Source organism: Anguilla anguilla, chromosome 3, assembly GCF_013347855.1.
Source record: "Anguilla anguilla isolate fAngAng1 chromosome 3, fAngAng1.pri, whole genome shotgun sequence".
NCBI lineage: Eukaryota > Metazoa > Chordata > Actinopteri > Anguilliformes > Anguillidae > Anguilla > Anguilla anguilla.
In genome coordinates, this window is record NC_049203.1 from 27,591,925 (window position 1) to 27,608,066 (window position 16,142).

At 40.8% G+C, this 16,142-nt stretch overlaps 2 protein-coding genes across 16 annotated transcripts in view; one reads left to right on the forward strand and one right to left on the reverse strand.

Moving 5' to 3' along the window:
- The window catches only part of cdkl5 (cyclin-dependent kinase-like 5), a 100,909-nt gene extending 98,649 nt beyond the window's left edge, over positions 1–2,260 (reverse strand). For 9 of the 11 annotated variants that reach the window (XM_035409348.1, XM_035409350.1, XM_035409349.1 and 6 more), the window contains exon 1: positions 2,126–2,260. The gene's annotated coding sequence lies outside the window, so the exon portion shown is untranslated. Of the gene's footprint in view, positions 1–1,580; positions 1,599–2,125 lie in introns of those variants that run through there. The other 2 variants (XM_035409344.1, XM_035409345.1) reach the window with 2 other exon arrangements.
- A 5,411-nt stretch (positions 2,261–7,671) lies between these two features.
- The window catches only part of scml2 (Scm polycomb group protein like 2), a 61,273-nt gene continuing 52,802 nt past the window's right edge, over positions 7,672–16,142 (forward strand). For all 5 annotated transcript variants that reach the window (XM_035410466.1, XM_035410467.1, XM_035410468.1 and 2 more), the window contains exon 1: positions 7,672–7,803. The gene's annotated coding sequence lies outside the window, so the exon portion shown is untranslated. The remainder of the gene's footprint in view (positions 7,804–16,142) is intronic.

A 16,142-nucleotide genomic window follows, 5' to 3' on the forward strand; every position in this document is an offset into this window, starting at 1 on the left:
TTTACTCATTGGATATTGGAGCAAAATTCCATTAACAAATGCAAAACGTATTCCATGATACATGATAGACTATGCAATTTAAAGATTAAAAATTATGCTCTGTATTCAACAATGCCTGTACATTAGTAAGTTACAGAAGCTAAACACAAAGAAATTCAGGTAAGCAGTGCTGAAATACAACATCACCTATTTTAAGAAATGTTCAACCAGAGCAAAGTCTCTGAGACTGACCAAATCATATAGGCTAATTTAATGAATCAAATAAACTTGTCATCTTTCACTTAACAATAAAAACACATTTATTTAAATAAAGACGACACTTTAGATTAGGATGCTATAGACTAATCATCAAATGTCATCCAAAAACAATGGCATGATTTAAGACCAGGCTTTATCAAGACAATCCTGCACTGAAGTGCATCTGGGGTTTGGGCAGCGTTACAGTGGCATGCGTGTTAAGTGGCAGTTTTTCAGACTGAGGCTGTTTTTTTATGTCATCATGTATGAATTTCGAATGCAGCCTTCGTGTGACATAGATTATGACATAAGGCCTATTTATGTCATCTTAAACTTCCATTATTACCGCTAAAATTCTACCATGTGTTTCGACGTAGCTGTAAACTTAATTGCAAATAAATACGAAATTGAGGCTGGGATTTAATTGCGTCTCACGGAAGTTACACTTACAATTGTGGTGTAAACCGTAAGTATTTCGTACGTATAAAAAACCGAAGCCAAAACTTTCAGTTACAACTCGGCCTGAGTGGTTGGTCTATTCACCACCAGATTTAAACTATAAGGTTTAAGGTCTATGCGACGGTATTCTACGGACAAAAAATCCCTTTTGAGGTATAGCTTGGCTCCTGTATATTGTCACTCGTGTTTCACACGAGGCTAATTACCCACTAAATGGCTAGCAGTTCGATATAGGTGCATCGATGCACGATAAGGGTTTGCATGTTGTACACCAGGGGTCCCGAATCTTATCTAAAAGGGTCGGTGTGTGTGCAGGTTTTTTGTTTCAGCCCAGCACTAAGACACCTGAGTCAACTAATTACCTAATCATGGTTTTCAATCAAAACATTGGTAAGTAGAATCAGGTGTCTCAGGGCTGAGTTAAATCAAAAACCTGCAACCACACCAGCCCTTCTCGGATAAGACTAGGTTGAGACCCTTTAGGTCACGTTTTCCAAAGCTGCGTTTTATATGTTGCAAGCTATACAGTCATACAGACCCTGTTGCTACTAGTGACAAATCCACCCACAGTTTCCCTTCCTCCCCTCTATCACTTAAACCGTACAGTAGTCCAATTCAAATATGATGTACCGTACATCGTATCTGAAGATAATTAATTCATGAACACAGCTTGCATGACACTGTATTTGTTAAATTACTCATGTAATTTGCGACTGCGATGCATTCATTCGTAGTCTGGAAGAAAAAAAACGGGAAAATTCGATAGAATTCTCAGAATAAAAACAGACACTGTAACCACTCGCGATGCGTAGTCATAGCTAATTAAATACGAGAATGTACAAAGTTTCACTATTTCTACCATATTGCGAGACCTAATTAATTACCTTTTCGATGACGCTAATAATTCTCACGTCTGTCTGTGTAGGCTCCGTGTGCCAGTGTGTAGGCTGTAAGTATAGCTATATGTTCCATTTTGTAAAATGCTGGTCTGCACTGAAGCACCTTCAACCGCATCATGGAATACTGTGGCCAGAAAGCTAGCTAATCAGCGAGATTCATACTGGTAGCTACATGAAACGGTACCCGTTTCATCACACAAACTCACGTTACATTTACCTTTTTCACATACGTTTTCCAATTCTGTATTGATCTCAGATGATCAGCGAGGTATTAATACATGGCTACCAAGAAAACCACGATCGTGCGGAGCGCAGTGAAAAATTGTCAGTCACATAACAGTAACGTTAGCTTGCTTCCTACACTACAGCGGAAAGGATGTCAATTGATTAGCTAGCAAGCTAGCTAACGACATGGTCGAAGAATACGAAAAAATGTTGGTAGCAAGCATGCTTTGTCAAAACGTCTCCAACATTTCATAAAGAACAACTATTACCAGCTATTCAAAGAACAGTCAAGTTAGGATACTTACTCAAATCTTGGTAATTAATGGACTGGATCCACTCTCATCATCCACTGCCGATGTTTTCATTGCAGCAGCAACAGTAACCAAACCCTTTAGTTGACAACCTACCACGGCTACCAGCAACAGCTGCAGCTTTTTGAGTGGCGTACCTGTACCCAATCAAAATAGATTAAAAATTATAATTATTTATACGCCACTCTTCTTTGAAACCAATCATATAAGAGAAAGCCAAGTAGGTTCTAAAAAGGCGGGGTTTAATTTGTGTTCGGTTGAATCCATCGATAGATTATCCGAAGTTGTGACATCCCACATTTCATACACTTGAAAATGACCCTAATTCTGAGAAAATCTTTAAACGCTAAAATTGGTCTCAGAATTAATTAAAATAAGACCTAATGACGATTTTGGTTCATTACATGTATATATCATGTATTAATGAAAATGTGATATGGGTGGTGTGTTTGTAGCTAACACACCTTTATGTATTTACACACATATATACATGCTACCAAGCTCGCGTATGCGAGCGCACGTGTGTGCGCATGTGTTGGACAAACCTAACTAATAATTTGTTGCTATAGATACTTGCCATTAGGAACCATTCAGTATTAAATTTGGTTAAGAATCAACAGGAGAAGAAAAGTAGCCTGCCATTTTATCATAGAAATATGTATTCTGAGAGTGTTGCTAAGGCAAATTGCAGTACATGAGTCACTATTTAAGAGTCACACTTGTAAGGAAAGAAATAATAACCATGGGTAATTTGGAGATCCTCCAGTTTTAAGTAATCTCCCTCAAGAGGTACAAGATACAAATGGCTCCCGCCATCTATTGGAGAGGTGCATGCTCAACATGTAAACTTAAAACTTATGGTATTTCCACCATAATTGGATGTTAAATTCTCTGGTGCAACTTGTTTATTTTATTTAATTCATATTTAGTAATTATGAATTTAATGTGGCAGGATCAATTTCACTGCCTTGTAGCAGTATTTAATTTTTTATATTTATATTTCATTTATTTATTTTTAATATTCACTGCAGATATAAACTAAGGTTTATATTAATGTAAAACGAACATTAGAAACATTAGATTATTTTTTAAAAAGATTATTAGAGTGACACATATAGAGCATAGAAATATAACAGTAAGCTATTATTACTTGACTTTTTAAATAAAAAATTAAAGTAATTTTAAAGTTGAAGAAATTAAAAAATTACATGTATTGCCATTATTATGAATAAGAAATTACATGTATTATTATTATTGTTGTTGTTTTTGCTGTTGATGTGATTATTATTATTATTATTATTAGTAGTAGTAGTAGTAGTAGTAACCGTAGTAGTTGTAGTATCATTAGTATAATGCTAAATAATGAATACTGCACATCAGTGTGGAATTGGGGACTTTTAAAGTTCCAGTTCATTCAGTTTTCATCCAGCGGATACAGGTGGACAATGTGCAAAATGTATGAATGCAGGTACAGCGAGTTTTCTACTTTGCAAAAATAAAGGTAGTGCAAATAGGATAGGTTTCTTATATGCATCAAATGCCTACCGTGTGGCGTGGGTGAATAGACAAAACAACAAAAACTGATTATTAAATGTCATTTCATACCCAGCACTGCACAGATTCATTAAACTTGATATTGTATGGATGTGTGAATGTAATCGTTGGTGTCTATTATCTGCCCACCCAAATGACATAATGATCAGTGGATCTGCGCACAGGATCATGCACTTAATTGATTCCCTTGCTCTTAAACAGTAAGCCTATATGCAAATTAAATGGAACAGGGAAGTGTGATGGACCTGGTAGGTCAATTTGCCGTGGTCAAATTACACGCAAGGTGAAATGACTAGAAATGGAAGCTGGTCATTTAAGTTTTGCTGCCTCCTAGTGGTCAAGTTTATTTTCGCTTGTATTAGCATACTGTTAAAGCAATTCAAATAAATATCATTTTAGCCTACAATATTCGATATTGCTGATAACCAATATTCTGCTTAGTTTCAGGTAAGCAAAAAGGATAGTCTATCTTTCAGCTAACAGAAAGGTTCCATGAAGGATGTGTTTCCAAAATGGACAGGATTATAACCTATAAATGAATATCATGTCCATTTGGAAAATCACCTGTTTCCTGTGCATTTGATTTACTCAAGTAAAATAAGAGTCCAACATTTTTTTCTTTTTATAAAAGGCTATTTATTGTGAAAGAGAACATTGTTTGGTGGCTTTTTAAATTTATTTCAGTACTAGTTTCTATCATATAAGTCATAATGAAACTATTTTCATATTACATTTATCGAAATAAGCCTCTCGCCCTATTGCATGCTGGGATAGGTTCCAGCACCTTCTGCAACCCTGTCCAGGATAAGTGGGTATAGATAATGGGTGGATTTACCTAAATGAGTAATCGAGAGGTAGGTTCATAGTTGCCCAAAAGAAGACTGATAATTTTGGCGAATAGTGATGTAGAAAGTTTATGAATGCTATGTTTGGTTATAATAATTTCAAATTATATAATTCTTAAATCCGTGATAGATTGGCAGCCTGTCCACGGTGCATTCCTGCCTCTCCCCCAATTAATTCTGGGATAGGCTCCAGCACCCCCGCGACCCTGCTAGGATAAGCGGGTATAGATAATGGATGGATGGATGGGTTGATGGATAAGTCTTAAATGCAAAAAGGTAATGCAACTGACAGTCCAGAATTTGAAAGTAATATTTGAATGCCGAAGGTTACGAAAATACTCTGTAACATGGCTGCTATTCTGTGTGACTGAACCAATAGTGATTTACAAATAAGGCAGATGTTGTGGTGTGGTAGTTTTTAGGTTGTGTGTATGAATGTTGCTGGTAAAAAAAAAAAAAAAAATTAAAATAAATAAATAAATAAAAAGCCTACCCAAAAAGAAAACTATCGACTACAGCCAATATTGTCACCGACCCCAACCAATTTTAATTTACTTGTATTTGGCCTTATCCCATTATTCAGCAGGGCTGGTTGTAGGTATAGGTGACAAGGGCGGTCGCCTAAGGCCGTCCATCTGGAGGGGCTCCAAATGCAGTTGGAAAAAATGGAAATCCATGCATCACATCCATGATAGACCCCCCTCCCCCCAGGTCCACAAGCACTTTCTCACCCACCCTTGTGCCTGAGAGGATTCCTTGAGAATGAAAATGTACTGGCAGTGACACTTCGTATAACCTTTAACCTGTGGTGACAATAAGAGGCATTTATGACATATCTAAGCACTATGACCAGTGAGTATGTCAAATCTGAGTGGAATTAATACATGCTGTCAAGGGTCTTGTATGCCAGAAAAACAGGATAAAATAGGATACGCCAACATTGCCACATAAAAAAGACAACAGGGTACAGTGATGGATGCAATATATCACACTGGTCCCCTTTGGCCTTTGTTATACGACTATCTTTTAGGTGTAACAAATAAGTTCAGCTGCTTGTGCACTGTTACTCGCCCATCCCCCATATTCAAAGCTCACTTCATCCAAATCAGTGATGCCTGTGACATAGTTTTAGTGTAGAGGGAAAACAGCAGTGAAATAAAAATCTCAGAAAGAATAATAGACTTCCTCTGCCTTGGGCCTCAAAGCCTAATTAGCTCAATGGGTATATCAGTTCCAGCCTGATACAAATGTACAAAATGTTCTTCACACAAGTCTGATTAGTGACTTAAATAGAGTGAATTATGATAACTTACAGTGGTATGAGACAGAAAGTGGCACAAGATTAGAACTGCTTAAACAAAGACAAAATAACTGTTGCAGGTTGAATCATGATTGACTTATAATATTAACAACACATTACTTATAAACCAATATCGCTGTAAACAGGACATGTCCTGTTCAACAATAAAATTATAGGAATGACCCCATTACTTCTGTTATGGGCTCCTTTTGTATCACAATGCCACTGAAATTTAACAGTTAATCATAGTTTAACATGTTGTCCAGTTGAACCAATTTATATGAATGACCCCAATATTCCAGTGATGGAAGACTATTTCTGTTTTATAATACCCAAGAAGTTTATTACTGGTGTATCCAACACTTGGCAAATACTGCTTAAATACAATTCACGAGGTTGCAAAGTAATCAGACAGTTACCAGAAATCTAGGTTTAATGTAGAGACTACCTTTAACTTGTAACTGCATTATTTGTGCATTGATGCTCTTTATTAATGTTACTTTCACCTTTACACATTTTATGTGTACCTCATAACATGCACTATATTCACAACCTGTTTGAATTCATTAATTTATTTTATAGGTCTGTTATATTTTCCATTGTTTTCAGTACAGTTGTTTATCATTTTATTTCAGAATTAGGATTATTTCCAGAAGTTGTTCTTCCTGTTTACTTTGACTTACGCTTGTGCTTATAATGCCCATACAAATGTTTATAGTTTTGTGGTGAGTCTTTTATTCATGAAAAACCCAAACTCAAAATGGACTTGTGTCAAAGCTCCACTTAGCAAGATTTTAGATAATGAAGGGGGTATTAAAATACATATTGAAAATAAATTAAATAATTAACAGATAAATTGTAAATTACAACATATCTGACATGGTCTAAAGTGCTTTTTATCCACAACAACAGAAAGTATGAGAAAGAGTGAATTAGAACCATGTCCTGTAAAGGTGGTTTTAAGTTATTGAGATTGGTTTTTCTTGGACAACGTGAAACAACTGCATGCAATAAATAAAAAATGTTGGTGTACTTATATGTGAAATACGTGAAAGTCCCAAAAGTAAGTTTAAAAAAAATATATATATAGTCTTACTAAAGAAAATCCCAGTTCTTGATTAAGAAAAAATACAGATGTACAGATATGTTTGGAACTGGAGGCAAGCTCTATCTGCATTCATTTTTATAAGAACAACATTAAAACAAGCAATTTCATCATTTCATCAAATGTGCAGCTCACTTCCTGGCAGTAGCCTAAGACTTTTAATATCAGGTCAATCATCATGCACTCACATCCTCTCTTTTGCTTTATGTATTAAAATGCAAGAAAGGTAAAGTGCTTTACAGTATCTACTGCTTTATACGCGCGTCAACATTTTTGTGGAGCAAGGGAGCAGACTTCAAAAAGGCAGCAATATAATAGCCTAATATAGGTCAACATTTAAAATGCTAAACTGTAGCATCTCTTTATGGGCCTATGCATTTTTATTTGTTGACCACATGAGATACCATCACACACACAACGCGTGGTTTCATAAACCACAAGACGTGGGTGAAATGAGATTTAAAAAAAATTAATGCCACAACACACTACAAGTAGCCTACCTTATTACTTGCGGAAGCTATATTGCTTATTTATTTATAATGGTGAACATTTTACCTTAATAGTTCACAATTACATAATAAAATAGATTATTGATTACTGCAAGAACGGACCAGTAATCTGCAAATATGCATTCATACGCCTGTGTTTGGAAAACAATATGCGTAATTAACTGACGTAACATCTGAACAGTCAAGGGAAACAAAAATATACTGTAGGCTGGCAGTATCTCCCCCAGTAGGCTAATGGAAAAAATACCTACATGAAATTCAAGTTGGTTGCTGCTGGACATGCGCGGATGTGCACAGAACATGGCGGCCTAGTACCAAGGAAAAGTATTGAAACCTGCTGCGATTTTCAAGAATAATTGGTAAGTTAACTCGATTTTGGTTATTACTATAATCGTCCCGTCTTCGTGAAAAGTTTAAATGTTACTTTCTGGACTGGTAGCTTGGGCCGATTAAAGACAGCCAGAAGTCACTGTTCTAAAAAGCAGGGTAGTTGTCCACAGTTTATTCCGATCGCTTGGTATTTTCACGGGCTGCGTTATTCCCCAAACTATAGTACACATTGAGCTGTCCTGGTGTTTACCGCCTATCATCTTCCGTCATAACCACCTTGTACAAATATTCACGAAAAGCTCAGTTATTTTATGTTTAAATCCTAATATTGTTTAGCTTGCTTATAGCGAGACGATGGCATTTATATTGATCGAAACAGGAATAAAAACACCGTAAGAGAATGCGCCAGACAAATGGGAAGCTGTTAGCTTGTTAGCTTTTCCCACGTCTGTGGTGTTAGAAGGTTTCTTGCGTGCCGTCCCGTCAGTATTCTGTTAATAAGGTCTCCGTGGTATCATTATGCGTGTTAATGTAGGCTTTATTATGTATTTTTCGGTTGAATAAATATGTTACAAATACGCGATTGTAGGCTACAGATAACAAATAGCGATGTGTTGCAAGCTACATTTTGCGTTACTTTTAAAAATAATTGATTTATACACTGACAGTTGTATGCAAAATTGGTCGGAAGTCCTTTGCTTTTTTAATAAATATATGTTTTCTTAAAAATCGTCTTTGTACGCCTACTTCTGGGAAATAATTGTTTTACATTCTGTCACGCAGCGTTAGAGGAGACACGCCTCCTGCGGTCAGTAGCCTACACAAGGGGTCTTTTTATGCTGTGTGTAATATTAGCCTTTACAATATAAGGCGCGTTGAGTCGTATTGTATGCTCAGCGTAGTTCGATGTTTTTAAATCACGTTTCATCATCGCGTTAACAAATGAATAGCGACGCTATGTGGACCTATTTAACTCTTTTGAAGTTACAGACTTAGTGTACGAAGAACTGCTGTTTTGTGTCATTACGTCAGGCAGTAATAACAGCAAGAGGAGGCCAACATCCGTAATTTGTTTCGCCTTATGTATGTTTTTGTCATTCCGAATATTAAATTCTGTAATCAGGATAATGTGTTTTAACTTATAGCATGGTTAGTGTCTTACGACTAGGCGCATATATTAAGTACAGTTTTATAAAACATGTTACATAATGCAACGACGTTATTTAGTTATTATAATTACTTTGCAATTAGTATTTTAAAAAATCTTTTTAAAGTACATTTATGATTTCATACACGTATTTATGACATTTTTGAAGACGGACTGAACTCATTAGGTTGTAAATAGATATTTTCATTCTTGAAATTGGTTTTTCTTGTTTATTTTGGTGAGAGACCATATTAATATTGCATGGGAATATTCCTCTATATTATTAACACCAAAAGAATGTGTATACCAATTTTACAACAGGAAGTATTGCATCAGTCTTTGTCTGGTAAAATGTTTGGAGAGTAAAGACCTTTCACCTTCTTCAGTGTTTCTTTGAAAAGCCAGAAAGTTAACTCTGGAGATGGCACTCCCTATTCCTTTCAATGGAGTGTGACTTCACAAGTTTCTCACCTAATCTGCAAACAATGAAAACATTACCATGCCCTAACTGGCCATTGATACAAGAAGTTTTTCCAGATAATTTTAATTGTTTTTAAGTGATGAGAGAGGTCGGAGAGATCTTCAGTGAGTGAAAGTATGTTCCTGGGAGTACTTTTGCATTTCTTCAGTGAAACTTCAGGTGTACACCTATGCCTGGAGGAGGAGACACTCAAGCTTTTTGTGTGATTTGTTGTGTGATTTGGTTGACCTAATGATGATCAATACTGCAGGCTAAGGCTAGGTTGGAGGGTGTGGATTCCTTCTTGTTTAGATAGCCAGTGGAACCAGGCCGGTTTGAGTCCAGGAAGCAGTGCTGTTGGCTTTAGCTCATTGGATGAATCGATCCCTTCCTTTCACAAATGGGGACGGTGTGAAAGGGCATCCAAACTTCCGATGTCTTAACCAGAGGGAAAATTGTATAATGTACGTACCCGCCCATTTGAGATGCTATGCCGCAGGTTCTGTTCCGAACAGCCGCACAGAACATTTTAGTATTTGGTGTGTTAGCCCAGTGCATATTCCTCATTGGCCCTGTAGCCTACTGCCAATGTTGTAATTTCAGACCAATTTCTGCCGTTGGAGGGGGATTTCAGCATCTCTTGCCTGTATCTCCGATAAAGAAGAATCCATTTTCCCTCCACAATCTGTCCCATATTTTTTTTCATTATTGTTTCACAATGAAAAAAATTAGCTCAGCCCATAAAGTTTGTTTTGCTTATTTTCTTGTAAAAAAAATCACCATTTGTAGTGCATTATATATATTTCTAAAATAAAAAACGAAAAACAGAATCGGAACCTTGCAGCTCATTTCATTTTGTGCAACTTTTGTTTGTTCTGTGGTACTACTGACAACAGACCTGATGCCTCATCCCATAATTTGTTGCGTGGCAGTTCGATTTCTTTGCCCAAATTCGTATTTTTCGAAGCAGGGATTTGAGTCAGAATTTAATTTGCTTACAGGAAATGTGTTTGCTGTTTGCTGTGCTACTCTCTGACAGAAACGTGCCATGCTGATTGGAGGATGTTACTCTTCCTCAGAGCCTTTAATGTATGAAGTGAGAGAAGTGGGAGGTTTGGGATTTGGGAGGTTTTTTTGAATGGGTCCCTTTTCTCACCTTTCTGCTCCCCTATGCTTCCCCCCCAACTCCCTGAAGTGGGGGCTTCTTAATTCCCAGATCTCCGCTGGGACTGACGGAATTTGCTGTATTTCCGTGGCCTGGGGCGTCCTCCTCAGGGGCGGGTCCCTGGCTGTCTCCGCTCTGCTTGCCCGATGTCAGACCAGTGATGACTCGGACGTTGGCTGGCAGCTCCCTCTCTTATCATTGGGAGTTGTGGTGGCAGTGTAGCGCGTGGCTAGGGAACTGGGCTCATTACTCAGGTTTCAGGTTCCGTTCCCAGGTGGGCTGCTGCCGTTATGCACTTAAGCAAGGTAGTTCGGCTGCACGAATGGATCTGTAAATATCAGCTGTATGAATGGATCTGTAAATATCAGCTGCATAAATGGATCTGTAAATATCAGCTGTATGAATGGATCTGTAAATATCAGCTGTATGAATGGATCTGTAAATATCAGCTGTATGAATGGATCTGTAAATATCAGCTGTATGAATGGATCTGTAAATATCAGCTGTATGAATGGATCTGTAAATATCAGCTGTATGAATGGGTCTGTAAATATCAGCTGCACGAATGGATCTGTAAATATCAGCTGTATGAATGGATCTGTAAATATCAGCTGCATGAATGGATCTGTAAATATCAGCTGCACGAATGGATCTGTAAATATCAGCTGTATGAATGGATCTGTAAATATCAGCTGCATGAATGCATCTGTAAATATCAGCTGCATGAATGGATCTGTAAATATCAGCTGCATAAATGGATCTGTAAATATCAGCTGCATGAATGCATCTGTAAATATCAGCTGTATGAATGGATCTGTAAATATTAGCTGCATAAATGGATCTGTAAATATCAGCTGTATGAATGGATCTGTAAATATCAGCTGTATGAATGGATCTGTAAATATCAGCTGCATGAATGCATCTGTAAATATCAGCTGCATAAATGGATCTGTAAATATCAGCTGCATGAATGCATCTGTAAATATCAGCTGTATGAATGGATCTGTAAATATCAGCTGCATGAATGGATCTGTAAATATCAGCTGTATGAATGGATCTGTAAATATCAGCTGCATGAATGCATCTGTAAATATCAGCTGCATAAATGGATCTGTACACATTAGTTGCATGAATGTGTTGTATGTAAAAAAAGAACTGACTGTGAGGTGTGCTTTGTGTCTTCGGACGAGAATTTCCTTTGGTTTTTTAATGCCTCGCCTCTGCCCTTCCCTGCAATGGGGCACTGTTTGAGGGGCCCTGAGACCAATAGGAGTAGGGTTTTGGAAAACGTTTGAGTTGGGCCTTCTTATTTATTTTCTTTTGGAGAATAGTTGAGATTCTCGAGGTCTGTGGAACTTTTATCTTCTGGGTAGTATGGGAGGGGTTGTGACTCCAGCGCAAGGCTGGACGGGGACTGGAACTGACGCTAACCTCCGCAGGGCCGGCGTGCATGACACCTGGGCCCTGGACAAAATTATTTCTACGGGCCCATGCCCCCAATCAATGGCCAACATTTATGAGTGAGGATCACTCTCTCTCCTGCTCCCCCCCCCCCCCCCCCCCCCCTCCAGACTGGGCCCGGGACACCTTCCCCAGTTGTCCCCCCCAGGCGCCGGGCCTCCCCCGCACTGCTGCAGCAGTTTGGGAAGATGCCGTCAGTCGCCCCGCCCCGCCCACCCAGACGCCTCCACACCTGCCCTCGCTCGCGGCTGAGGTGCGGCGCCGCGTATTTCACCGTCTGTTACCGCCGGCAGAGTGGCGAAATTCACTCGCTTTTCACTTCTCCGCCGCCCTGCTCGCGGAAAGCTGCTGGGTGTCGCACGACGACAGCAACCTACAACTGTCACAGTCACAGTTTGTTACTCTACAGGAAACAGGTTGTAAACCTGTCTGCGCGTTGCATTCAATCATTTCTTGGGTGAACTCTCTCTTCAGGACAACAAAAACGAGAGGTGTTGCCGTGTGGCTCATCCCGTTAAAACGCAGCGTGGCGGTTTGGCGAGCCCCGCGGTCCGGGTCGGAATTCTGACCGTGTCGCTACAGACGGTGGCTCGCGGTCCTGCACAGCAGCACGTAACTGGCTGTAGCTCCAGCCAATAAGGGAGGGCCCGAGTTGGCCACGTTATGTCCTTCTCGTTGTGCGAGAAGGGTTGCTCCGGTCGATGGGGTGCCCCGTAGCCTTCCTGCTCCAGCTGTGAGTGTAATGCACTCTGCTGACACATCGACCGCGCAGTGAAAGGGAGCTCTGTGCCCCGAGCGCCTGTTGGACGTCGCAGAGGAAATCGCCGCGCGGTTCGGTTAAGTTACAGGACGCCATAAATTAAAAACTGATGATTCGGCCGTAAAATCGGCAAGACTGGCAAAATCAGACCGTTATTGTTGTGGAGCGAGCCTTTCTTCCGCAACTCTGGCCGTAGACAGAACAACTGAAGCTTAATCAGTGAAACATCCGTGGAGGTTAGACTGACTGCCTTTTTAATGAACTTAAGGAAATTTAATAGAAATGACAATTGTATTTGTTCTGTAGCTCTTGAATAAATGCTGTAGGATTAAGATTTCAGAGGGATGTGTTTTATGATACAGAATGGTGGGAGTAGGCCTACCTTTTGTGAATTAAGTTTGCCTTTATTTCCCTTTGAGGTGAGAGGTCAGAGCGATGGTTGTTCTGTATTCCTGCCTGTGCTTACTGTATATTTACCAGATGGATTTTATTCCTGCGAGAAAACAATTTGCAGTCTGCATCTCTTGGCATGGGGGACCAAGACCTTGAACTGAGATAAAGTCAGCTCGCCGTAAGAGGGGGGAGGAATAAACCCTTTCACCCTCTGTTTAATTTCTCTTTTCGCACCTCCTCAAAGAGCCTCGCACCAGATTTTTTTTTGGGGGGGGGGGGGGGGGGACCAAGCTTCGGTTAGCTAGAGGGAAGATTCCCACAGGTGGTACAGAAAATGCTGCTCGCTGAGTCTTCAGTCAGGTCTTCTGAAGTTGCAGTTTGTGTGCACGGACAGTTTTCAAAGGCTGTGGTGTTTTTAATGAGATGCCACTGGGCGCTCTGTGGCCTCCTGTGATTCGCTGAGGCCCGTGTTTGCTCTGGGCTCCCGAAGGCATGTTTAAAGGGCGGGCCCTTGCGTACAGAATGCTTTTGTCCCGCTGCTCTGCTTGTGACCTCCACCTTTGGTGCCTCGGCGAGGAATTTCGGGGGGGGGTCGTGCCCCTCCTTGCCGGTCTAGACGCACCGCTCGTTTGACCCGGTCACTCGCACGCCCCTCTCCAGAATGCACTCGGTTCCGGCCCTGCGGAGTTCAACCGTCAGAGTGCAGAAGGAAATGGGATCGTCTGCTGTGACATTATGGCAATAGAATATAAGCCAACTGAAAATACATTTAAATAAGAGGAATATAGGCCTAATCGAGATATTGCAACACTGCACAAAAAATGTTACATTTCACAATGCCTATAAAAAAAATATGTATGTGTATATATATATATGTTCAGGAAAGTCCTCATATTTGCAGTATATGGCTGTATATCTCACTTCCATGAGGGGGGTTGGGGCATGGTGGAGGGCTGGGGGTGTGTGAATGCGGGTGTTCGTCAGCTTGCGTGTAACATGTAGAGTGGGTGATTGTGTGTGAGGGCTTAATTGGTCTCCCGCGTCACAGGGCTCTGGCCCCTTCCCTGGGTGAGCTTTCCAGCTCTCTGCCCCTGAAGCAGCTCCAAAGGGGACGGGGCGGCTTGTGTGGGAGACAGGCTCCAGTAGGGCGGCCCCACGGCAGCCCTGGGCCCTGTAATCAGTCTCATAATGCGGTAGGGAGTTAAAGGACCTTCCCAAGTGCCAACTGCCCTACGCCATGGACCCCATTCAGTGCTGCTGCTCGACCGCACTCTGCGACAGGGGAGGGCTTCGAATCTTTCCGCCTGAGATTACAGTGGCTTGCTGTTATCCTCTGTTTGCGGACAGACGCGCAGACAGACGATAGTGGGGCCCGCGTGCGTTCCTCACACGAGCACAAGGAGCGCATTATTCCTCCCGCGGCCGAGAGCCGTCAGGCGCCCCTCGCCCGGATGACACCGCCGCCGCCGCCGGTCAGGCTACACGTCCGCGCTCTCTCGCTTCCTGGCTGGAGCTGCGTGAATTCGTTTCTGTGCCGCGAACAGCCAGGCCCCTTTCTACACTGTTTGTCCTGTTTATTTCCCCAAACGGTACCCCGAAACATAGAAAAAGCTAGAGGTAACTGGCCAGGCCAGAGAAAAGAAGAAATCCACAGACAAATTTCCTTGATTGCAGCACACTGTAAAAACACAGAAAATTCTGTTTTAAAATGCAAGCCAAGCAGATGTATGGAGGTCATATTCTGTGATGGGTCATTTTCTCATAGCTCCTTGGCCAAGGACTGAATTACTGATCCCTTAGCGGTAAAGCGTCTGTGAAATATTTTAAAGGTTTGGCTAAATCATTTCTGAAATTAGTCCGAGGAAGCATTCTTTAACCTGCAGGTGCTCTTGTAAGGATTTAAAGAGTGGCTGTTGTCTTACTGGACTTTAAACATCCTTTGCGGAAATCCAGTATACTGAAGTAAAATATTTCCTCAAGGTCAGAGAAGTTATTGCAACACTTTCAAGTAAATATACATTATTGGTGCTTTTAGATATAGCAGTATGTTTTACAATATATACCAATCTGAAGTATATTTATCAATATACTCTTCGTGTATATTCAGTTTCCGTAAGAGATGGGAAGGGGACAGATTCTGCCGGTGATGTCGATGCTAGGACGTTGCCATTTTTTGTGGGGCGTGGGGTTGGATGTCTCTACTTACTCATTCTGTGTTTCTGTAGCTTGAGAAGCAATGTGGTTTCAATTACAGAGCCACGCCAGTGCCATCTCAGCTCACGCCCCCCACCTCCCCACACAGAAAAACCCACAGACCTCAGCACAGGGATCAGGGGGATTTGTGCTCCCATCCCAAGACCCCACACACCCCACTGCCCAGCCCACCCCCTAACAATCTTAATTCAAGTTCATGTGACTGGCGGATATTTCACTGCATTTAACACTGTCACTGATATGGAGAGGCTCATACATGGTGGTTATGTGATTTAGTAATTTTATATCTGAATTTATTTGCATGTCTGAAATTTTGTGCTTCTAGTTTGCTTGTAGTAACATTGAGCAGCTCAGTGACTATTCCATTCATTTCTGTGTGGCGGACATCTGTGGTTTTCCTGGATAGAGAATATTAACTAAATTAGATGGCACTATTTGAACCTACAGTGTAATTTAAAAAGTGGACAAGTGGTTTGGAATGTCCAAGGCTATTTGTCGGCCCTTCCTATTCATGCATCGTCCTCTTGTCTGATTTGGTGAAAGCAGTCTAGTGTGCGTATCCTCTGAAGCGCATGCATCCAAACTGCTTCTTGCTTTCACTCCGAGCTGCGCAGCTGCTGCACTTGAGGATGAGCTTCTTGTGCAGCTGATGCAGGCGTGCTAGTGCATGATGAGGTGGGACAAACCCTGCCTGCTAAGCACCTTCAACCCTGGACACTGCCTTGTGGGGCAAGGCATCTGGCTAGAACCTGCACTGCCACAGTCAGA